Source organism: Copadichromis virginalis, linkage group LG14, assembly GCF_057382275.1.
Source record: "Copadichromis virginalis isolate Kocher_CV1m ecotype Utaka linkage group LG14, C_Virginalis_male_GT1.1, whole genome shotgun sequence".
NCBI classification, from domain to species: Eukaryota; Metazoa; Chordata; class Actinopteri; order Cichliformes; family Cichlidae; genus Copadichromis; species Copadichromis virginalis.
The window spans coordinates 12359357-12383935 of NC_140631.1; the positions used below are offsets into that span (position 1 = coordinate 12359357).

General features: G+C 40.4%; 1 long non-coding RNA gene across 1 annotated transcript; it reads left to right on the forward strand.

The window, feature by feature from the left end:
• Positions 1–708: 708 nt before the first annotated feature.
• LOC146693547 (uncharacterized) lies at positions 709–9039 on the forward strand. Its single transcript, XR_014923970.1, has 2 exons — positions 709–1675; positions 8549–9039. It is a non-coding gene; the product is annotated as an uncharacterized LOC146693547 (long non-coding RNA).
• Positions 9040–24579: the final 15540 nt, after the last annotated feature.

Genomic DNA, 24579 nt, shown 5'->3' on the forward strand with positions numbered 1-24579 from the left:
TGTCATATGGGGTATTGGGCCCATTGTTACTACCCCTGTACAACAGTGGTGAGAGCTTGGTTTGAAACAGCACAGTACATCAGGCTCATTCCCAGTGGGTGCTAGATTCTGCCTGGGCTGTCACTTTCCATTGAATCTGGTCATCATTTTTATATACACAATTTATAGGTGCATGGGATACAGTGTGGGATGCTTTCAGGATCTTATCTCTGTCTTTTATAGGCAATATAGTTCTTCTGGCTTCATCAGGTAGTGACCTCCTGCTCTCACTGTGGAAGGTTATTCCAGAGGTTGAAGAGACTGGAATGAAAGTTGGCACCTCCAAATCTGAAGCCGCGGTTCTCATTGGGGAAAAAAGGTGGAATGCTTACTATAGGTTCGGAATGAGCTGTTACCCTGAACTTCGAGGAGTTTGAAGATTTTTGGATCTTGTTCAAATGAGAGAGGAGGGGGCAAGAGATTGACAGATGGATTGTTGCATTGTCTGCAGTAAGATGATGGTGTGCCAGTCTGTTGTGATAAGAGCTGAGTGTTCTTCTGAATCTGTCAACTATTTTGAGTGCAACACTGTTTGTCTACGCTTCTTTCTTTTTCTGCTTTCTTGTATATTGCTTATGTAACGATGTAAAAGAATGGATATGGTTTTGTTGTTGTTAAATTCCTGTTAAACTTGGGATCGCAACCATGGGTTTATTTTGGAACTTTTATTTTGAAAATCTGCAGCGGAAGTCTGCTACTGGTAAACGGGCTACCCCCTAAGCCTATCGTTAGTAGCAATGAAGCTTTCGCTGTGGTAAGTTCCTCTCCGTCCGCTCTCACAGAGCATGAGTTTAAAACATATTTGAAAATCCTCATTGAAGCTAATATGACAGTGCACTAACTGCATGAACTGCCCATACGGTAGTATTTGAGTAGATTTCAGGTTTATGACCGTGTTTTGCAGTTAATAGATTAGACGGTAAGAAAAATGGACACGTGGAGCTAGCGGCTAACAGCTAGAGGAGGCTGTCGTGTCTAATAATTTTGAAACTTCTCTCAATAGTTTGGGCGGAATCCTGTTGCTGAAACCCATGGTTATTCATGTCCCATGTTATTGCAGGTATGTGTACTTTGAAACATGTATATGGTTGAGCTGCAGGCTAATTCTGTTTAAGACATATTGCTTATTAAGTTTGCCCAGTAGATGGCAGCATTGTTCCATTTACTATTGTACGTAAAAGGGAATTTTGGCTTTGGTTTATTTATATTTACATGAATGTGCATTTAAGTGAATTAATTTTTCTTTTGTTATCTAAACCACAACGCAGTAATGTTTCTATTTTATTTTCCGTGATAAGTATTGTTGCCATTTTATTTTTCAATCAATATTTGTTTTTATTTATTTGGGAAAACTAAGAGTTCCACTATACGATCATAAGCCTATAGTTAGTAGCAATGAAGCTTTCGCTGTGTTTGGGCGGAATCCTGTTGCTGAAACCCATGGTTATTCATGTCCCATGTTATTGCAGGGGAATAAATCACGCCTGAGCTCTACCCACTTCGAGTCCAGAGAGTTTTATTCACACAGCGCTGGAAAGAGAAGCTGACCAGGGGTTACATTGGTGCCGTGAGCCGTCAATCGAGTGTTTGGACGGTGGACTCCTCTCAGCAACGTGGGCCAGTTTCAGCGCTGCACGTTTGTGATTCATTGTTGTTCTTTCTGACACATTTTTTTTTTAAAAAGGAGCATATATAGCATTTTTGTTTTATTCTAGTTGTTGTGATGGACATCACAGAGGAGGGATCGAGTACTCCTAATGTTGTTGGTAGGGGTAGGGGGTTGTTATGTTCCCCTTTGCGTTTGCGTTATGACACTCCTGTTAGTGGGCGTGGTTTTGTTAGGGGGGATAGTCAGGGGATCCCAGGGCCCCAGTCCAGTGAAGGGGTTGTTGTCCCTCCCCCTAGCCATGTGTCACACACGTCTCAGAACAACAGTTCACCTTCTCCTAACCCAGATACTATTGCCACGGAGATTGTGAGTCAGATGGGGGATGTGATCCAACTGGTTGGTCAGAGAGTAGCGCAGAGTATCTTAACCCAGCTCAGCCCGTCTGCTAGTACCCCCTTACCTGCACCTACGGCCACACCTTTCCATGCTGTGTCATCTACATCTGCTGTTGATGCTGCGCCGGTGCAATTTGTGTCCCACAGGAAGCTTAAGGACCCACCATGCTTCAGAGGGGATGGTTCTGATCTCATTTCTGTGAGAGAGTGGGAGGATCGGATGAGAGCCTTTATAAAGCTGGGGAGTCTGAGACCCGAAGAACAGGCTGAGGAGATTCTTGTTCATTTGAGAGGCAAGGCTAAGGATGTGGTCCAGGTTGGCATTAGAAACAGTGTCGTAGATGTCACACGTGATCCTGAGGCTATTTTTGGAATCCTGAGGAGACACTTTGACTCTGCTCAGTGCTCACCTCTTCCGCTGGCAGACTTCTACACCACTCTCCCAGAGAAAGGCGAAAGTGCATTCGATTACTGGCTTAGGCTGCACCGTGCTGTTGATCTTGCTGTTGAGCGCCTGAAGGAACGAGGACAGGCATTGGGTAGCCCCAGCACTGAGGTCACCCGAATGTTCATCAAAAACTGTCCCTCCCCTGAGCTTGCCATGATCTTTAGATCAAAGACAATTGATAAATGGACAGCCAATGAGGTCCAGGAAATCCTGTGTGAGTCCCACTCTGGAGGAACGTTGAACTCAAGCAGCACGACGGCCGAGAGAGTTGCAGCGAATACGCAGCAGATATCAACAACGTTGCCTGTCCAGCCAACAGAGCAGCACATTCAGCCACAGTCGACAGATTCAGCTGCTTTGGAGCGGCTCATAGGCATGCTTGAGAAGGTTCTTCTGCAAAGATCCTTTCAGCCTGGTTTGACCACACGGCCTAACTCCAGACGTTCCAGGATTGAGGGCCTACATGATAAGCCCTGCTCCGTCTGTCATGATATATCGCACACAGCTTTCATGCACTGCCGAGATCACAAACTCTGTTTTCTGTGCCACTCACCTGACCACACCAGGCGTGCCTGTCCTGGATCCTTGTCGTCTTCTGCCCCTCGACGGTCGGAAAACTAGTTGATCCACATTTGAGGGAGGAAAGTGTGGATCATCTGAGTGACTCTCCCACTTGCGACAGCGATGACCTGGGATCCATGTATGAATCTCTGTGCTCCACTTCGCCACCTGGTACGACAGTTGTCTTCCAAATGACGCAAAGAATTAAGAAATCTGACAGTTTGTTTTATATGACTGTGGGGACTGTGGGCGGAGTTTCACTGAGAGCCATGATCGACAGTGGCTCTATGTCGTGCTCTATTAGTGAGGCTACTGCTACGCGGCTTTTACAGTCCTGCCCTGATCTGAAGCTCGAACCAGCTAATGACATTGTTGTTGTTGGTGCTGGGGGCCACCAGTTCCAACCTAAAGCAGTTTGTGATTTGGAAGTGACTCTTTATGGTTTCAAGCTGCTCATCCCCACGCTGGTTATTCCAGGCCAAAGTGACGACATGATTATTGGCAGTAACGCTATTAAGTCGTTGATTCATGTAATGAAGAATACGGATGAGTATTGGAGGCTTGTATCTATTTCAGGTGATGTCACCAATGATGACTGTAGACAGTTTTTATCCATGCTTTCCAATGTTGAGCGTTGGCGAGGAGGGGCGGTGCCTGATAAGATTGGCACAGTGAAGTTGAGACAGCGTGTTACGCTGGAACCCCTTCAGGAACACCTTGTGTGGGGTAAATTACCTCCCTCTTCACCTCTATCAGCAGGCTGCACTGTTATTGTTGAGCCTACACAGTCACGGTGTAGACCCAGAGACATCCTGGTTGGCCGCTCCGTCTCATCATTGTGGGGTGACAAATGGGTTCCTCTCAAGGTGATTAACCCCAGCAACAAGCGTGTGATTCTGAGGAAGAACTGTAAAATCGCTGATGTCTACCCCTGTGTCGCAGTTGAAGAGCTGTCTCCCCCTGAAAAGATCATGTCTAACAGCCACTCTTTTGAACAGGGTTCTGTTCCCATAAGGTCTGTTGAACAAAGGAAGGAACTCTTGCACAGACTAGGACTACAAGACTTGGACTTAGACAGTTGTGAGGTGTCTGACAGATGGAAAGATCAGCTTCTGCAGCTTGTGGAAAAGTATGAGTCTATCTTTTCTAAGGATAAAATGGACTGTGGAGAAGCTACCGATTTTGTCCACAAAATACACCTTGTGGATGAGAAGCCTTTTCGTTTGCCTTATCGCAGAGTACCGCCGAGTCAGTATGAGAAGCTAAGAACTGCTCTGAATGAGATGGAAGAAAGGGACATAATCCGGAAGTCGAACAGTGAGTATGCATCGCCGCTGGTCTTGGTGTGGAAGAAGGATGGCAGCCTGCGCATTTGCACTGATTTCAGATGGCTCAATGCAAAGACTGTTAAAGACGCGCACCCGCTGCCACACCAAGCCGACGCCCTGGCTGCTCTCAGTGGAAATGTTCTCTTTTCAACAATGGATTTGACCTCTGGATTTTACAATGTGCCTCTCTACGAGCCTCACAAGAAATACACAGCATTCTCCTCGCCCTTTGGTCTCCATGAGTACAACCGGATGCCTCAGGGCCTGTCGAACAGTCCGGCGACATTCATGAGAATGATGATGTCGATCTTTGGTGACGAGAATTTCAGCAGCTTGCTTTGTTACTTGGACGACTTGATGGTGTTTGCGCCTGACGAGGCAACTGCCCTTCAGCGTCTTGAGATGGTCTTCTCTCGGTTGAGGAGTCACAACCTTAAGCTGGCCCCTAAGAAATGCCATCTTCTTAAGAGGTCAGTTAGATTTCTTGGACATGTCATTTGTGCGGATGGTGTGAGAACTGATCCGGACAAGGTTAACACCATTACCAACATCAGGGAAGAACAGCTTATGGAGAGCGATGGTGTGACTCCCTCCCAGAAGAAGATCCGGTCCTTCTTAGGAATGATCCTCTATTACCAACATTTCATCCCTGATTGTTCTGCGAAGGCCAAGCCCTTGTTTAGGTTACTTTCGGGACGACAGGCAATTCCCCATGGGAGGAAAGGAAAGAAGTTCAGGAAGCAACCCTCTGCCAAACCATCTCTGACACCAAGTGACTGGACATCAGCATGTCGCACATCATTTCAAACGCTCAAGATGGAACTAGTTAATGTTGTCACCCTGGCTCATCCCAACTTTAGTGAGCCTTTCATCCTGGCGGTTGATGCCTCCTTTGATGGCATCGGGGCAGTACTCTCACAGGTTTCTCCTGGCGAGACAGTGGCTCGACCTGTTGCCTTTGCCAGCAAGACATTGTCACGGTCTCAGATGAACTACCCAGCGCACAGACTAGAGTTCTTGGCGCTTAAATGGGCCGTGTGTGACAAGTTCAGCCACTGGCTGAAAGGAAGGCACTTCACTGCTTGGACAGACAATAACCCCTTGTCCTACATCTTGACAAAGCCACGTTTAGATGCTTGTGAGCAGAGATGGGTGGCGAAGCTCGCGGCATATGATTTTGATCTAAAGTATGTGCCAGGGGTTAGAAATACAGTTGCTGATGCTTTGAGCCGTGAACCATTTGTCGAGTCATGTATTGGTCATCGTTTGCTGAAAGAACCTTATGTTGCCCTGCTAGATGAGGTCAACGGGGTTGTGAGAGGTACTGTGCAGGATGCTTTTCGGCTGACTAACAACTGCCACATTGTTCAAGACACAGAGCCAGACTCACCAGACTCTGTTTCTGAGTGCGACCTTCAGAGCGAGAGGGGTTCGATCGATGCTGATGAGGTGTCAGCTGTGCTGAGTGCGCAGTGTGACCATGGTTTGACCAATGTCAACCCACCTTTATCACAGCTCCCTGAGGTGGACCCGGTCGTTCCTCTTCCCCAAAGCCAGCTCTCGAGCCTTCAGCAACAAGATCAGGCAATAAACAGAGTCCTTTTCTATGTGCGAAGAAAAAGGAAGGCTACGAGGCGAGAAGCAGCTTCAGAACCAGGTGGTGTTGGTGGACTTCTCAGGCAGTGGAAGAAGCTTAAAGTACAGAACGGCATCCTGTACAGGGTGATAAGGCATCACCGCTTGAGTAGAAAGATTTTTCAGTTTGTTGTTCCTGATAGCCTGAAGGTTCAAGTCCTCCTCAGCCTTCATGATAATGCAGGCCATCAGGGCCAGGCACGAACACTTTCCCTCGCCCGTGAGAGGTTTTTCTGGGTCGGGATGGAGAGAGACATAACCAACCATGTTCGACAGTGTGAGAGATGTGTGGTTGGAAAAACACCTGAACCTCATGCCTGTGCACCACTAGAGAACATCCAGACGTCAGAGCCGATGGAGCTAGTGTGCATAGACTTTTGGACTGCTGAGCTCAGCGATAATAAGAAAGTGGATGTCCTGGTCGTAACCGATCATTTCTCCAAGATGGCACATGCCTTCCCCTGCCGAAACCAGTCTGCAAAACATGTCGCACGCAGGTTGTGGGATGATTTCTTTTGTGTTTATGGCTTTCCCAAGAGGATTCATTCGGATCAGGGATCAAACTTTGAGAGCAGACTGTTGAAGGACCTCTTAGAGATGGCAGGTGTGCAGAAATCGCATACTACGCCATATCATCCTATGGGCAATGGGGTCACTGAACGGTTCAACAGGACACTTGGGAATATGCTGAGGACTCTCCCTTCTACAGCCAAGGCTAGGTGGCCTCAGATGTTACGCACTCTCACGTTCTGCTACAATTGCACAGTGCATGAGACGACTGGTTTGGCCCCCTTTTATGTCATGTTTGGGCGAGTCCCACGCCTCCCTGTTGACATGATGTTCCAACATGTGCTGCAAAATGATGATGTGATCAGCCACCATGAGTTTGTCTCACGGTTGCGGAAAGACCTGTTTGATGCCTCACAGATTGCCCAGAACCACGCTTTTCGCGAGCAAGCGCGCCATGCCAGACTCTACAACCGCAAAGTCAAAGGCTCACCTCTGGCTGTAGGTGATAGAGTGTTGTTGGCCAATCGTGGTGAAAGGGGGAAAAGAAAGTTAGCCGACAAGTGGGATCCCACGCCTTATGATGTTGTGTCAGTTAGGTCTGGGATCAATGTGTACAGGATAAGAGAGAGCCACACAGGCAAGGAAAGAGTTGTACACAGGAACCTCCTTCTCCCTGTTAACTTCCTGGGCTTAGGTGTGGAAGGGAGTCTGGCCTCCCGTGCTGACTTGGACGGAGGGAACCCGAACAGTGGAGATGACCAAGGGTCTGTGAGGTCAACACAGATGGATCATCATGACAGGACACTGGACTGGCTGCTGAAAACGCCAGAGATACAGGGTCTCGCTAATGAGCCGGTGGAAGTTGAAGGTTCCCTCGACGTGGGACACCATTCTCTCTGCGTTGTGGACCCCAGCAGTGGCTCTATCGCAGCGGAGGACCCACCCCCTGAAGTTAATGCTGAAGTGTTTGAAAACTCCATTAGTGAATTCCCCTTGCCTGCTCCCGTGATCAGTGATGCTGCTCTCCGTCAAGGCTCTGAACCTGTTGCCGTGGCTCCTGTGGTTCCCATGGCTGATGTTGACTTAGATCTTGCTATTTGCACACAGCCTCAGACTATTCAGGCGGGCATGGATGGGCTAGCTATCACTAGGTATGGGAGAAGTGTTAGGCCTCCCAAGAGACTGATTTGTGAGATGGCAGCGCAGAAAGTTGAGGAAACTTCTTCTGTTTCAGGGTCAGTTTTTGCATTTCTGACTAGTATGTTTTAGCTCTGAGGGAATTGACTTGGTTTCATGTATCTTTCGACTTATTTTTTTGTGTGGTCCAGGATGTGATTTGGAGTATTATTTCGGGTGCTCTTATATGTGATGTTAAGGAGGTGTAGATGGCATCTTCTCTAGTCTGTTGAAGGTATTGGGCTTGGTACCACCCAATGTCTCGACACTTTTATATAAAACGATTCTGTATCGACAATGATTAATATTAGTGTATCGATTTTACCCCGAAGCACCTGCTGTGTTCATAGTTCTTTTGTTTCTGGCCCTTGATACTCCCTTGAACTGGTTTGGAGTTTAACAGAATTTAAGGGGGGTGTATGTAACGATGTAAAAGAATGGATATGGTTTTGTTGTTGTTAAATTCCTGTTAAACTTGGGATCGCAACCATGGGTTTATTTTGGAACTTTTATTTTGAAAATCCGCAGCGGAAGTCTGCTACTGGTAAACGGGCTACCCCCTAAGCCTATCGTTAGTAGCAATGAAGCTTTCGCTGTGGTAAGTTCCTCTCCGTCCGCTCTCACAGAGCATGAGTTTAAAACATATTTGAAAATCCTCATTGAAGCTAATATGACAGTGCACTAACTGCATGAACTGCCCATACGGTAGTATTTGAGTAGATTTCAGGTTTATGACCGTGTTTTGCAGTTAATAGATTAGACGGTAAGAAAAATGGACACGTGGAGCTAGCGGCTAACAGCTAGAGGAGGCTGTCGTGTCTAATAATTTTGAAACTTCTCTCAATAGTTTGGGCGGAATCCTGTTGCTGAAACCCATGGTTATTCATGTCCCATGTTATTGCAGGTATGTGTACTTTGAAACATGTATATGGTTGAGCTGCAGGCTAATTCTGTTTAAGACATATTGCTTATTAAGTTTGCCCAGTAGATGGCAGCATTGTTCCATTTACTATTGTACGTAAAAGGGAATTTTGGCTTTGGTTTATTTATATTTACATGAATGTGCATTTAAGTGAATTAATTTTTCTTTTGTTATCTAAACCACAACGCAGTAATGTTTCTATTTTATTTTCCGTGATAAGTATTGTTGCCATTTTATTTTTCAATCAATATTTGTTTTTATTTATTTGGGAAAACTAAGAGTTCCACTATACGATCATAAGCCTATAGTTAGTAGCAATGAAGCTTTCGCTGTGTTTGGGCGGAATCCTGTTGCTGAAACCCATGGTTATTCATGTCCCATGTTATTGCAGGGGAATAAATCACGCCTGAGCTCTACCCACTTCGAGTCCAGAGAGTTTTATTCACACAGCGCTGGAAAGAGAAGCTGACCAGGGGTTACACTTACATACTTTATACAATATTGATGTCCAGTGTTTGAGAACTTTTTCAAAGTTGCAAATAATATTTATTCTCTGTAAGGAAATAGTGTTTATAGTATTCCCAGCCTCGTACCTCTGATTTAGCATGCAGAGTAGCATTATCCAACTAGATGAGAAAATTACTTAAGGTCTTTGTCATAAATACATGGCGGTCCATGCTGCTGTCTCCCTCCCCTGCTCTATGAGCAGACTCTCAAATTAGGCTCATTCTGTTTTCTTTACAGGTTTACAGCTACAAAACAGCTGGGGAAACAGATAAATGACTAGTATTTTTTTTGTTCTTATCAGCATCAGCCCAGCAGCAGGATTCATTTTACATCTCTTAAATCTGATGCCACTTGTCAACCAAAACTCAAAAAGTCCATGGCATGTGCCTCTGTTTAGAGATTCTGGTTGAAAAATGTAAAATGTCTGTGTAAAAATAGCTCTCAGTATTTTTCACTGTCTGATAGTGTCTGGTATATTCTACAAATAGTTATATGTTTATTCGTGTCCAAAATTTCCCCATAAAAATAGTCACTGTAATGCAACAAGTGATTCTCTTTCATCACCATTTAACAATCTGTCAACGTATTTCTATTTTCACTGCCATGTCATACTGCAACAGTTTTTCTTTCATCTCTGGACTGATTCAACCAAGTTTGGTAAAAAGTACACTTTCTGCCTGATAAACATGAAAATTTAGATTGCCAATTACAGTTGGCATTTTTTTATATGAACTCACTAAAGGTTTATTTAATTCATTCACCCATTGCATATGTTCATTTCTGTCTTGCAAATGCTCATTCCATCACTAAACAAGTAGTTACAGGGTTTCTCTTTAACTATGATAAACACTTTCCCCCTTGATTAAAATCCTTCTAGCACTGATTCAACAAGGTTTAAGAAGGTTTAAGGTCTATGGACAAAGAGATTCCATATTCCCCTTGATTATCTAGTCTCTCTGAATATTTTGTGTCTTGTAAAACATTTCCATTAATAAATACACCATGTAAAGAGAGACTGACTCTGTTTGCACATAAGCTAAATTAGTTAGTGCCTTGTTACAAATGCAAACAGCCTACAAGTATGTTTGATCACATGTTGCACAGACAATATTACTTGGACATACCCAGTGTGATACTTGTTTGGTCATTTCTAATTCCTTCCTTGTCCTAGCCTTACTCACACTTACTCACACTCCCATTTCCTGGCTCCAGATGTATAATTAACAAAGCTAAATCATCCAGTTTAAGAACAAAAATAAGTTATTTGAAGATAATCACACATTCCAACAGAAACAACAGATGTTTCTAAGTTATGCAATATTACATTTCTGTGATATTACCAAGAAAATCTCTAAATTCCAGCATTAGAATTTTTTTTCCTATCTTTTCTTAGATCATAGATAGACAGACAGAGACAGATAGATCGATGGATCTTTTACATCATAAAAGCTTTAAGCCTTTCACTGTGGTTGTCATTCTCATTGTTGCATTTCTACAGACTACTTTGTCTCTGCGTCCTTTTCTTTAGATTCTCCCTTTCTCTATTTCTGTCTCTTTCAGTGTTAAAGCTGGAATTCACAGTCAATTCCAAAAAATATGAAATCAACATGAAATGTTTTAACACTACAAAATAAAGAATTTATTTTCATCTTAATTCAATAAATTTAATTTGAAAAAAAGACTTTTTAAAGGATTACCCTTTTCTTCTTTTTTTTTAAAGAACAGGAAATCAGGCTTATTTATAACCTCATGGCTTCCTTGTATATTGTATATAGTTAAATATGTCAAACATCTCTATATATTTTAAGGCATTTTCAACTCAAATATTCCTGTCACCTCTTTAAAAGTCACCCACTAGCAGATTCTTTATGGTTTGATTTCACAACACAACACAACGTAAATCAGTGGTCACTAGGCAAATTAGTCCCACAGTCGATTAAATCAAATGAATCAAACAGAGTACAGGTGTTGCACACAAAATTTAAAGCTCTCCTTGTTTGTATGACTATTCCTTTCTGAATGAAATGCATTCCTGGTCTCCACTCTGCTTTGAAAGACTAAGAGCTCTATGGTGTCCACAGCCTGGAGAACCAAGCAATGACTGAAACACTTGCTGGTTTTGAGAGCTCATTTGGCACCATGTATGCGAGACAGAGAGAGAAAAAACAAAAAACAACAAAAAAGAAAGAATGACACCGTCAAAAACAGTAATAATCATATTTGAATTCAAAGGCCACCATTATACTTTGTAAACAAACAGCATCATAAAAGCAAAAAGCCTCACTGTCAGAGTGCACATAAAGAGAAAGCTGTTGATCAAAGAGCATGAAGGAGTCAGATTACTCATTTTGTGTGATTTTGTATTTGAGATCCAGAGGTCTGACAGTGTTGATGTCACAGCCATAAAATCCCCATTATGGTAAATTATTCAGCATCCAGCTTTGAGTACATACTGTATGTTTTGAAATATTTTATGTGAAATTAGGACTAGAAAAATCAAGAGGCAGACTAGATTGCGGTCTGTGATAATTGAATTTCACTTACAAAAGGACAGCTTTAGTCAATGAGTCACCATCTTCCTGTCTTTCTCAGAGATGAAGAGAAAAGTCTTTCATTATTCACTGAGGCTTTCTAATGACTCATGAGTAACACTGGCACGACTAAATGTGTAATCCCAATGTATTATTTTAAATGTAATTATTTAATAAGTACTTACGAATATTAGGCTAACAAGTTATAGCTTGCCTCCACTAGTGTGTGAATGTGAGAGTGAATGAATAGTGAATTGTAAAGCGCTTTGAGGGTCTTGAAAAGCGCTATATAAATGCAATCCATTTTTATTATTATTATTATTATTATTGTTATGTTTGTACAGGAAACAAAGAAATAATTACACTGTAACTACATTTAAGTAATGCATAAGTAAGTTTACATAATGTGTAAGTAATTTTAGGTGTTGCATCAGGTATTTGCACGAAAGGTGACACAAATTATACTGATTGTTGAAAACATATGTCAACAATAGAATGGTTGATAAAGGACAGAGAGGACATGCAGGCTGTTTGGACTGACTTTATTTGAATATGATGAAACACAGAATATCCTTGGTTGGAGAAACAGTCAATTTTCTTTTCTCAACTGCCTTTTATTTCCCCTGTTTGTTGTAGCAGGTTTTTTGGTCCTGTATTTGCGTAAATCTACTGCTACACTTCTTGTGTCTGTACATGGCTATCAACAAAAAGTACAAGTTTTGGCCTCCTAACTTAGGTACAATAGCAAAGATGAAGTAAAGTTATTACAAATCTGATAATCGCATCATTAAGAGTAACAGTAAGTTAAAGAGAAACGGTCGCATCACTAAAAACAGTGCTAAAAAAGATCACTCTTACTGGAAATGTATCACTTTTATTTGTGCATACCTTTAAATAAACATGAATCGACTTATTTCCTTTTACAGCTTTATTCTTGTATTGGATAAAATAGAAATATATCAAGTCTGTGCGCATCTCAACACATACCTGAAGGCATTTACAGTGAACACATAATCATAGTCATTAAAAAGCAAATGTAGATTGTGATTGTTTCATTCTTCAGCATACCATGTTTACACATGTTAACCTGCTTTAATAAAAGACAAAATTCAAGGCATAATTTTTTTGGGACAGCAATTACAAAATGCTGATGAGCATCAAATACAACTGTGCTTTGAAAAATGAAGTAATCATTCATATTAATGCTGTTGGATAGCCTACATAATATCCTTATCCAGGCGTATAAAAGAGAGAGCAGAGTTAAAGCCATAATTTGCAGCAAGAAACAAAACACAAGTTCTAATCTCTGCAGGCAGGACAGGGGAATAACACAAACAAGTACGTGATGTTGATTTTTGAGAAGTAAATAGTAATATAATTCCTTAAAGAGAAGTAGTACAAACTGGTAGAAGTTTTAACTTGCACTTCTTCATTGTGTTCTATAATATGCATGCATGATTACATGCATGTAGTATAGGAACTAAATAACATGTCAGGGAGAGTTCATGCAAATGCCACACACACTGGTCTCTAACCTAAACTCAGGACTTTGTTGTTGTGAGACAACAGTGCTAACCACCACGCCACCATGTTGGATAAGTGGAAGAGAATGGAAGTCCGTTGGGTGATGTCTTAATGAGGAATAAATGCAAATGGTGTATCCAGAGAACAGAGAAAAGAGTGTATGTTATTTTGACATAACAAATGTCTATAAAAACATTATTAATCATCAACCTTAATTTAAAGTTTGGTTTAAAAAATTACAGTATTTGTAATTTTTCTGGCCTGTGTTAATAGAATGTAATTAAATTAACAAAGTCACTGGCTAAGGAAGACGATGAAGTGAGCCAGCGTTATGCTTCATCAGCTTTGGTCCAAAAACATTGTTCACTTCGCATAGAGTCTCAAGATTTAAATAATGTTTAATAAAATTGAAGACACTGAACATATATTTAAAAAACACATTTATTAATAGCTTTACAAGATTAAAATGCAGATACTGCGTTACTATAAAGAAAGTCTTACAAAGTAAAGGCTTTTTTTCTTCTTCTTCCATAATTACTGATTGTATAGATGAAATTACACTAGTTATTTTGTAAACATGAATTTGTATTTAAAACTATACTGTAATCTACGGAGCTTGAAGCGTCTTCAGTTCTAAGACCAAATGGTATTTAAGCCCTACTCACTATCGATCATGTGACTCATCGCATGCGCCAAGGTGTGAAAAAGGGTGTGGGTCAATATAAGCAGAGGTTTTGAATTTGAATAGCTTTTAAGTGATACAAAATTATTAATACAACTTAATAATACAACTTCTTATAATATACATACAGTATAGTGGGGAGACCTTGAAATGATACAGAACCAAAGAGCTATGTCTGAACAGTAAAATGAACCATTCTGCAGCCCTTTGCTGCATGTCTTCCTTTCTCTCGAAGTCCCCAATTTCCTTTTTGTCTTCACTGCATCTGTCTGCCAAAAAAATGTCATTTAAAAAAAAAAGTCTAATGCTTACTTTGCTCTGTGTCAGTCTGATGACAGGCAGATATTTATAATACAGACAACACTTAAAACCATCTATACTTTATTTTAGCATACAATCAGGAGGTTTTAGCATACAACCAATCTGGATGATTGATGTTTTGTTTTGTTTTGTTTTTTGGTTTTGTTTCTCTGGATTTTTCACACAATAACCTGTTTGAAAAATTCTACTTTTTTCCTTCATTTGAAATTTAGGTCTCAAGAAAATGCAAAGTGAAGGCAGAAAAAAAGTTTACGTTTGATCCTATAAAAAAAATGACAAATATAGTTTACAGTGTAGGTCAGTGTAGCCAGATACAGGTCTCGTTTCATTCTGGACCAAAACTTATTATTGGTGATTGGTCACAAAGTAGTATAAATAATTTATGGATGCCTGAGTGAATACTTTCATACATTATTCATGACACTACACTGACACCGATGGCTTTTTAAATTGCATTTAAGCTGGTTATAGAAAGCTGGAGATCCACAATCTCAAGAATAATGTCATCTGACAATAATGGTATCGAGTGACTGTTAACAGCGAGTAATTTTGTTGTGAGGGTATGACTCATCTTTTTTTTTTCCATTATGAGAGTCAAGCGCATACAGAATAAAAGAAAATAATTTTGTTCAGATAACCTAGAGCAGGCCGCATAAAATAAAAAAAGAAAGAAATAACTATATCAGCCTTGAGAATAATGTCCTGTACACAGAAGGCCACGTCCATGAACTAGTGTCAGTTTCTCTTCATCTGAAGATTGACTCACACTCCTTACAATGGCTTTATGGAAAAAATCAAAAGACGAGACACTTTCCCGTCTCTCCTCCAGGCATTTCATTTCACAACCACCTACTATAGCTGCCATCACTCTATTCAACTTTGCTATCAATAAAACTAGTTTTGAAAATGAGATTTAAGACATACTGCTGACTTTTTTTACTCCATTATCACACACTGTTTATTTCAAGGTTCTGGGACCCTGATGACAAAGACTCTACAGTAGTTGTATGCAGACTATAGCCCAGGGGTGGGCAACTCCAGGCCTCGAGGGCCGGTGTACCTGCAGGTTTTAGACGTGTCCTTGAACCAACACAGCTGATTTAAATGGCTAAATTAGCTCCTCAACATGTCCTGAAGTTCTCCAGAGGCCTGGTAACGAACTAATCATGTGATTCAGGTGTGTTGACCCAAGGTGAGATCTAAAACCTGCAGGGACACTGGCCCTCGAGGCCTGGAATTGCCCACCCCTGCTATAGCCCATAAGTCTCAAATGGATTTGGTAATGCAGAATATCTCTGAAATCTTGTCAGACCTGTTACCTATATTGGTTGCAATATAAGAACCCACAGCAGTTTAATCTCTTGATTGCATGTATATTAGCTGATTAGTTATAACTTGTTATATCACCATCCAATCACACCTGTCCATTTATTTACAGCTTATTATCCCATCCTGCATCTTATTGGCTGAATGAAATATAACTAATGTACTTTACTAATTTTGGTTTAATGACTTAAATAATAGTATCCATTTTTGTTGGCTAAGTGGCTAAGATCCAGATGTTTTTTGTTATATCTGTGGATGCTTTAATACATCCAAACAGCGAAAAAGCATACAAGATTTTGTGGAAAAAGGGATACTTTTATTGTTTTGGTATGAAATTGGGCAACCAAGAAAGGCCATAGGCACCTCATTCAGTTTGTTTGGCTAGTGTCAAAAACATCAGAGCATAGTCAAAGGAAAAGACAAAGAGCTTGGGTTTTAGTATTCTAGTGAGTAACGGGATCTATCCATGGAGGGAGCCACAGAATCGTGCTGATTACTGTTACTGCTGTTTAGTCAGTATTTGTGAATACAGTCATCTATCAGTTAGCCTAATCTGCCATCACAATGAGACCTGTACCATATTCAGATGAAATAACACCTCCTATTTTTACTGGCTTAGATGAGAGAGAAGTGTCTCGTGATGTTTTGTCTTGAGATCCAGATGCATCTTCAAAGTCCTTATCACCACATGTGGACTTCACGATTCAACAGTAAGAAAGAGACTGTGCAAAATGGCATCCATTGGATTTTCCAATGCAAAACCTGCTGCTGACCACAAAGACTTACAATTGCCCAAAAACGTCTTGATGATCCACAAGACTTATAGCAACTTATATCCTTCTGAAATGCTTTGGAAAGACCTTAAACATGTCTGTAAACCCTTGAATGTTGCTTAACTAAAGTAATTCTGCAAAGAACAGTAGGTTGATATTGCTTCACAGTAATGTGAAAGACTCTTTGCCAGTTATCACAAATTCTGTCCATCTATTGCTTTTAAATTCCCCTGTATATTCTCACTTAATCTAACACGCGTTGTTTTAAGTAAAGTCACTTCTACAGCAAGAAATTTACAACATATCAGTAAAACAATGTAAAACAAAAAAAGATGTAGATATGTGGAGTACACATTGACAAATGTGCTGTCACCAGTTACATTCATCAATATAGTCTACTGCAGCAATAAAAAGATCTAAGAGATAGCTTAGAGATAAATATTTCATTTACAATGACCTTTCATATGTTCATCTCTGACAGACGCTCAATCATCAGATGTGACTATAGCCTATCTTTGACTCCACTGAACACCACTGCAGTCCAGAAATGTTGTTGTGAATTGGCATTCACTTTTCGTAACCTACAACTTTACTGTTTTCGGTCATTTACTCCTCATCAATATCTAACCACAGCATAAATCTTTTTAAATTTTCTTAAAGCTATCTGCAGTAAATAAATGTCAGAGGATGAGGCTGACCAAGCACAAAGGAGTTCCCATAGAACACATTTCACATTAATTAGCCACATGTAAACTTTAAAGTGCAATGCTCTTCTTGAAGTATTGAATAGGAGTATTAAAACATCTTTAGCCATTGTGAAATGTTGTGGCTGCTTCATGAGTCTTTGTTAAGCAGTGGATACCTTTAACTATTTATCAAGCTATTCACATACGACACTAAATAATTTTGTTCTGAGTGATAATCCTCAATATTTTCAAAAAATAACACTTAACTGCCCTCAAGCATTATATTGTATAATTATTCAATATTAATCTGAAATAACTTAAAATATCCTGGCTACTCATAAATGGCTAGAAAAGGTTGCGATATAGAATTGTGGCTGGGATCAAATACATAAATGTAAGCCAAACCCCAGGTAACTCAAACAAAGAGAGATGTATTAATATAACATGAAACAGAACTTTGACCTTTGACCGTGTTAATATGTGTGCATATAAACATTGGAAGGTGTAATGAAAATATGAATACATTTAATAAAGAAACAATATTGAACAAAAAGTAGAATATATTTAAAGTAGTGACTGCAAAGTAAACTAAAGTGACGCACCTAATGGTGAGGTGTGGTGCTGACCCTGTGTGGCTTGGCATCACAGTCTTAAAACCAAAATTACAATCAAAATATTTTTAAATGAAAAAAAGATATGTAGACAGAGTCCTAATTTAAAAATAAAAGAGAGAGAGGGAGACTTCAGTGTTTTTTTCTTTACCAGTTGTTGTAAAGAAAAAAACACTACCAGCTGTTCACTTCGATATCTCCTGTCAGATTGAGTTTTCTTCTGGGTTAAGACCACTGACCAGTTCACCTGAATCTAATCTGCATGATGCATGTTGGTGTAATGGTGATTGCGATACTACATATTCAGTATCCATCGAAAGGCATTTACTCCCACATTTTAAAGTCCTCCTGTCTCAGAGAAACTGTGCTCACTGTGAGCCTGACTAAGGCAGAGAAACAATGTGAGCACGACAGAAATAATTCATTAGTCTCTTTCTATTAAGACTAATTCTCCAGCTACACACCGCTTTGCACTAATAAACCAGTTTAGAATCACATACCTCACTTGACCAACATTTTAAAAGTCACAGCTGCACAAAACCTGACTTCTTCTCATGAATACTGACAAGCTGCTCCGGTGCTTGTCAGTATTCATGGCTGTGCGGTAATGGCTGTCCGGCCATTATGATCTTTGGGTTTGTGCTATGAGCTGCAGTTGGAGCTGATGAATGCAATTCATCACACCACCAAAAACTAACCGTATGGCTGTCACCGCATGAGGTGAAATAACACAAACAAGCAGGAACTGGTCAAAGTTAATACAATCCAGTGCTGAAAGTAGCTGTGGGGGCTGTGATGATTCATTGTGCACCTTTCAAAAAGACACCAGGTAAAGCAGAGACAAAAATGCTCCCAGAAGCAAGCAGCATTTTATATTCTCAAACAAAAGTGTTTACATAGGAAATAGGCCAGTTTTACCTGCATTTCAGGATTCGGCATGAAGACAATCAGGAGATAACATATAAAGAAAGAGAGAGAGAGAGAGAGAGACAGTCACCAACATGAAGTTAACCACATGAAAGTCAGCACACAAAAATATACTATTATGAGTGAGCAAAAAGGCAAATCTAAAGGCATTATTTAAAAAAAAAGACTTTTTGCTGTAATTCATATTTTGCAATAATGGTTCTGTTGTGGGCACTCCTCATACTTCCACACACGTACAGCCTTGAGCTTGAGTTTAAAAACTGATTAATGGCAAATCTTGAGACTAACTGACAGACTTTTTGATTTTATTTTATCAGCAAAAACATGCTGAACTATAATTACTACCTTCACACATGTATGATACAAAGGCATTCATATGGAGGCGCAACTGTAGCAGCTTTCACTCTTCTGGCAAGGATGCTACAAGACTGTAGAAATGGCCTGTGCCCACTCACTCATTCATTTCATAAGGTCAGATAGGGATGCTGGACAAAAGGACCTGGCTTGCAAATTTTGTAGTTGATCTAAAAAGTGTTTGATGGGATTATGGTCAGGGCCAGAGATGGGCAGTAACGCGTTACTTGTAAAGCATTACTGTAATCCGATTACTTTTTTCAAGTAACGAGTAAAGTAAGGGATTACTAATGCAAAAACGGTAATTAGATTACCGTTACTTTCCCGTAGGAACGCTGCGTTACTGCGTTACTAAAACCGTGATTTTTTTGCGAGAATGTCTCATGATAGTGACGTAAGCAAGTGCGACGTTCGTGACAACAGCTGTGTGCGGATCAACAATGGATAATATATCGAGTGCGGGAGAGAGTATGAGCGTGCAGCGTTTAAAGCGTGGAAGTACTGACCTTACTTTGAGTTTGATTCCATAAAAAGTGACAAAATCATTAGCGTCCGTTGTGCGTGGGAAGAAAACTAATTTTTCAGCGAAAAAAACCCCTAAACTTCCGAGCAAGCACCGAGTGCGCTACCACGTAATGGGAAATTCACAGAGAAACTCGCGGATTCTTCCACTGACCGCTGCGGCACACCTGCACCAGGGCAAACCTCCGCCTACCGTAGTCCTGCTTTACAGGTGAAAATAGAGCAAAAGGACCGCTGAGTCTTTGATTTTATTTATTTTCTGCTGTGTTTTACTTGCATCTATTTGAAAGAATGAGTGTAAACACAAAAATATATATATATATATATTTTATGTGCTGGAATGTGCAGAAAATAGGTTTAAATATTAAACAAATTTCTTCTAGTCAGAATGTTGCATATAATTACATTTTTGCTTGATGCATAAAGTTAAAAGATTAAAACTAATAAAACAAGTTTTAAAAAGAGACTTTTTCATTTGATTACATTTTGTATGATGGATTATGTAGAAAAAGTAGAATTGGGGTGAAAGATCTATCGCTTTATCACCTATTCAGATTGTAAATCGTGTTTTTAAAAAGTAACTAAGTAACTAAGTAATTAATTACCTTTGAAAATAAGTAATCAGTAAAGTAACGGGATTACTTTTTTGGGGAAGTAATCAGTAATTAGTTACTGATTACTTTTTTCAAGTAACTTGACCAACACTGGTCAGGGCTCTGTGCAGACCAGTTCTTCCATACCAAACTCATCCATCCATATCTTTATAGACCTTGGTTTGTACACCTTCCCCAAACTGTTCCCACAAAGTTGGAGGCATAGAATTTCCCAAATTGTCTTGATAAACTGAAGCCTTAAGATTTCCCATCACTATAACTAAGGGAACCAGGCCAACACCAGAAAAATAGCCCCATAGCATTATCCCTTCTCCAACAACACAGTTGGCACAATGTAGTGTGGCAGGCAACATTCTCCTGGCATTTACCAAATCCAGGGTCGTTAATCAAAATCCCAGAGACAGAAGTATGATTCATCACTCCACAAAACAAATTTTTCACTGCTCCAGAGTCGAGTGGCAGTGTGCTTTAGACCACTCCATCCAGCATCTGGCATTGTGCTTGGTGATGTAAGGCTTCATACAGTTGCCTGACCATGGAAACCCATGCCAAACACTCCTGAATGTATTGATATTAATGCCAGAAAAGATTTATATCACTGCAGTTACTGAATCAGCATTGACTTGGCGAATTTTAAGCACTATGCGGCTCAGCCATCGGCGACCCTGCACTGTAACTTTATGCACCTGCCACTTTATGGCTGAGTTGCTGCGGTTGCTAAATGGTTCCATTTCTCACTAATACCACTTACAGTTAATTCTGAAATGACTAGGAGAGAGGACATTTCAAAGACTGGCGTGTTGCAACAGTGGCATCCTCACACACTTAAATTTAATGAATTCTTTAGAACAAACCTTTTTTCACATATGTTTGTAAAGGCAGAATGCATAGCTGGGTGTTTGAGTTTATACACCTAGAGGACTGAAAACACTTGAATTCAATGAATTTTTCCCTTATAGCTTTACAATTAAAATCTGATATTCCTCATTCCTCACACCACATCATTGTATGAATGTCAGCCTGTGATCACTTAATATCCACATATTTAATACTGAAAATTAGACCATAAGGACAGATTAGAAATAAATCAAGATAAAAAGTTGAAGCTTGATCCTAATGAGTGAAAACTTTAGAAACTATAAGGGTGATTATGACACAAGTATTTTTTTCCAGTACTAAAGTTTTTTTTATTCTCCTCAAAAGTCCAGGGCAGTTTTCTTTTGCTAAATGAAGAAATATTTAATAATCTTATCTAGCCCTCTGGTGATCAACCAGCTAACCTGTATTTTATCCCCATTCAACAACAAAAAACCCTGAATAAAACAAAGGCAAGAATAACTATACATTATTCTAACTTCAAATGCCCTCATATAGGCTACGTCTGCTTTATAGTTCTCACACATATTAAACATATAGTCTATGTTTAAGAGCTGTTATGTATCTGGTGAGATACTACAACACTTCTAAGTTGGAAAACAAGCACACGAGCTGAGAGAAGAAGTATTCTTTTACACCCTACAGAGCCAATTTGGATACTATAATAACACTACAAAGCAGAGGAAATGCCAGTGCCCATGAAGTGTTATGTAGTTATGCATGCCTTGGAGTTATTCAGTGATTCAGGCTCTAAAGATCCATGCTTAAATTGACCTTCTGAATCAGATTTGGATGAAGAAGCTAACAAGTACAGTCCTTCATATTACAACAGTGATAACGCTAATAAACAGCAAAGGTTTGAGGAATGACAGAGATGAGACAAAGTTATTATCCAAAACACTGACATGTCAGAGGGCCAAACAGTTAGTGGGAAAAAGACGTGCAGATGGGAAGGGCATCCAGTTGACAACCTGTGGATAGCTACAGTTCAACTTCTCATGTTTTTTGTTCAAAAAGGCCAACATCCTGGTCTTTAAAATAAAAATAAATAAATAAAAGAATTAAAAAAAAAATGAATGAATGATTTGACATCTGAATGTATGAAAGTCAATCCTACACTGTAAAATCGAAACAATTCCCAGAACTAAAAAAATAAATAAAAAATCTACAAACTCCTTACCATAAAAAAACTACACTGTTCCAAAAAATAGTAATGTCAAAGTATCTTACTGTATATTTTACAGTTTTGTACTATCTTTCTAGGATATCATTAAATTTACATAAGTAGATTGTAAAATAACATAACAGCTCTGTAAATATAGTAAAACACAATTTACAGCAATTAAAACAACAAACGGCTGCGCGCGCTCGGAGTGCACCAGTGAAGAAAATGCATTCGTCATCACAGAGCATGCCGTGAGGAACACCTTCAGGAGGGTGAACACCAGGAAGGCAGCAGGACCAGATGCAATCCCTGGCCGGGTCCTTAGAGCCTGCGCTGATCAACTAGCACCGGTGTTCACGGAGATCTTCAACCTCTCCCTGGCCCAAGCTGTGGTTCCCACGTGCTTCAAACGGTCCATTATTGTCCCTGTTCCAAAGAAACAACAGCCCGCTTGCCACAATGACTACCGTCCAGTAGCACTGACTTCAATTGTGATGAAGTGTTTTGAAAGACTGATGAGAGATCACATCACTTCTTCACTTCCTCCCACCATCGACTCACTTCAGTTTGCTTACCGGACTAATCGTTCCACAGACGATGCCATATCTCACCTGCTCCACACATCCCTGAGTCACCTGGACACTGGCAGAGGGAATTATGTTAGGATGCTGTTCGTGGACTACAGTTCAGCATTCAACACAATAATTCCCTCTAAGCTTTTCACCAAGTTGACGGATCTAGGGCTCAGCTCATCACTGTGTCAGTGGATCCTCAACTTCCTCACAGACAGACCCCAATCAGTGAGGGTGGGAAAACAAGTCTCCCCCTCCATCTCACTCAGCACTGGAGTGCCTCAGGGCTGTGTTTTAAGCCCCCTGCTGTACTCACTGTACACTTATGACTGTGTAGCCACATCCGACACCACCTCCATTGTCAAGTTTGCTGACGACACTGCTGTTATGGGCCTGATCTCCGACAACATCGAGACGGCCTACCTGGAGGAGATTAGGAACCTGGAGACCTGGTGCCAGGAGAATAACCTCCTCCTAAACATCAGCAAGACTAAGGAGCTGATCGTGGACTTCACTACAAAGCAGGCGAGGAATTACAAACCCCTCATCATCAGTGGCACGCCAGTGGAGAGAGTGGACAGTTTCCGATACCTGGGTGTCCACATCACTCAGGACCTGTCATGGTCCTGTCACATCAACACCCTGGTTAAGAAAGCCCGTCAGCGTCTCTTCTTCCTCAGAAGACTTAGAGACTTCCATCTGCCACTGAAGGTGCTCAAGAACTTCTACTCCTGCACCATCGAGAGCGTCCTGACGTCAAACATCTGCACCTGGTTTGGGAACAGCACCAAGCAGGATAGACGAGATCTGCAAAGGGTGGTGCGCTCGGCAGAACGCATCATTCAATCAGAGCTCCCTGACCTGCTGTCCATCTACACCAAGCGGTGCAAGTCCAAAGCTAGGAAGATTATGATGGACCTCTCCCATCCCAACAATGGACTCTTCTCACTGTTGAGGTCTGGGAAGCGCTTCCGCTCCCTTAAGGCCAAAACAGAGAGAATGAAGAGGAGCTTCTTCCCCCAGGCTATTCGGGGCCTGAACCAGGTGTAGGACTGGACTCTCCCAAACACGTCACTATAAGACTGGACTCTCACACACGTCACCACACGCACCACCACACATTTCCTATAATCCTATAATTCCTATAATTTATAATCCTTATCTTTATAATCTCTTCTGCTATTTGCACATTCTTTACTGTAAATTCCTAAGTTAATTTGTAAATTTTTGTAGTAAATTGTAAATATTGTAGAACTTTTCTTCTGTCATTTAATGGTCGGGCATTGTACAGCTACAAGCATTTCACCCCCATGTCATACTGTGTATGGTTGTGTGTGTGTGACAAATAAAATTTGAATTTGAATTTGATTTTAAATATATATATATTTTTTACATATGCATATTTAGATTGTAAAAATCCAGAAATTTATCATAATTTCACGAATATTTGTCTGTTATGTGAGAGAATGATCTGTTAAATTCAAATGTAATACTATGGAAAAATATATAAAATGATCGAAAATTAATGAGAATAATCAATAATTAAAGGAGTATTTGAATTATAATTTTGCTGAAAATTTCATGTCACCTAGGTCTGATTCAATAATTAAGAGGTAACAATGTGAAAATATAATTATTGGAATAAAAACTAAAAAACAACATATTGTGGCGTGTTGGGGGAACAGCTAGTTCTCTCCCATCATGCCTTGGGACATGTGCTGCTGTTTAGATGTTCTTGTTTTATTGTTTATGATTACGTTACTTTTAACTGTTATCTTGAATGTTGTATTTACGCCGTGGTGCAGAGTCACTGACAGTTGTTGTTTTGTAGAGGGAGTGCTGTACCATGAGTGACTTCTGTTGTGGTGTTGTTGAAGCTTGAGGCACATTGTAGCATCAACAAGTGTTTTAATAAAGAGCTCCCCCTACCAGCTGGGCAATAAATAACAAGCTTAATCTCTCCCT